Source organism: Pagrus major, chromosome 20 (assembly GCF_040436345.1).
Source record: "Pagrus major chromosome 20, Pma_NU_1.0".
Taxonomy (NCBI): Eukaryota; Metazoa; Chordata; class Actinopteri; order Spariformes; family Sparidae; genus Pagrus; species Pagrus major.
This window is the reverse complement of record NC_133234.1, coordinates 27,895,139-27,896,460: the sequence shown is the minus strand read 5'-3', so window position 1 is coordinate 27,896,460 and position 1,322 is coordinate 27,895,139. Positions and strand designations below refer to the sequence as shown.

The window sequence follows — 1,322 nt, the reverse complement described above, 5'->3', positions numbered from 1 at the left end:
AGACGATCTTTGAGCTCCCCCATCGCTGTCATCATCAGTCGGTGAGAAGCAGCCGCCGGAGCTTTCAGCCATTTTCTCACCTGCTTTCTCCTGCGCACGTAACCCGGGACGATTCCGGATCCAGAACCAGATCCAGATCCAGATCCTCACCCGGCATATTGTCTCTATGCGCCGCACGTGACCCGGTGACGCCGACAGGTTGTGGACGTCAGACTGACATCAGACTACAGGTACATTTACCGTCTCTGTCCTCCCGGAGCTTTCTGTCCCTGTCTTCATCTGTCTCTGCTGTCTGACAGCTGTGTGTGTGTGTGTGTGTGTGTGTGTGTGTGTGTGTGTGTGTGTGTGTGTGTGTGTGTGTGTCTCAACAGAAACTAGTAGAAACCAGTAGAGTGAGTGTGCGCTGATTTCCGGTGTCAGTTCAGTCTCAGTTGAGATGTTTAAATGTTTAAAGTGAAGTTAAAGGAGCAGTCCCACATTTATTAATAATAACTTAAGAAATAAGCGCTGAAGATCTTTAACAAATATGAATTCATAACATTTCTCACACATGTTGTCAGAGTTGAATGAATAAACAGATGAATATTAAATGTGTGAGTGTCTGCTGAGCAGCTGATTACATGATGTCACGATGTGAAGCTGAGGAGGACTCTGGTGCTGTCCTTCATTCATCATTCAACTCAGCTGACCGAAGAAAAACACCAGCTGATGGAGGACATATGAAGCAAAGGGCTTCAGTCACTGAGCAGGAGCAGGACCTCCACCCTCTGTGATCCACCGCTGAACATACAGAAGAAGATTAACCAGCCAGCAGGCAACAGCTGTCAAATCACCTGTGACATCATCAGCCATGACACTCAGCTGATCAGCACTTATTGGCTGAAAAGAAGGATTGTTCTATTTCTACTGGATCTTTCAGTGCAGTGGCAACACAGCAGGATAATTCTGGCCCACAAGCAGCCGTCCTGGAAAGACGTCTGAATAAGACGTCAACTTTGATTTTGAAGGATGTTAATGACACGTTAATGATGTCACTGACAGGATGTGAACTTGTTTCATCAGCTGTTTCTGAGCCTCCACCGTCCACTTCATGGTGAAGTAGGTGACACCTCCACATATGGTGGGACACAACGCAGTGGGGGCGTGGCGGCGGGGGCGTGGCCGGCGGGGGCGCAGAGGTGACGCGGCGGGGGCGTGGCTGGAGCGCTTGCTCAGTGTGTGGCGGCAGCGTTGCTGCTGCAGCAGCTTCAGGAGGATGTTGGCTGATGACTGTGATCCTTTGTGTTTACTATCTGTGTGTTTTTATTTGACATCACAACAGG

At 49.2% G+C, this 1,322-nt stretch overlaps 1 protein-coding gene across 3 annotated transcripts in view; it reads left to right on the top strand.

Moving 5' to 3' along the window:
* Window positions 1–1,322, top strand: part of stambpl1 (STAM binding protein-like 1) — a 14,360-nt gene continuing 13,038 nt past the window's right edge. The window contains exon 1 of one of the 3 annotated variants that reach the window (XM_073489002.1): window positions 1–230. The gene's annotated coding sequence lies outside the window, so the exon portion shown is untranslated. The remainder of the gene's footprint in view (window positions 231–1,322) is intronic. The other 2 variants (XM_073489000.1, XM_073489001.1) reach the window with 2 other exon arrangements.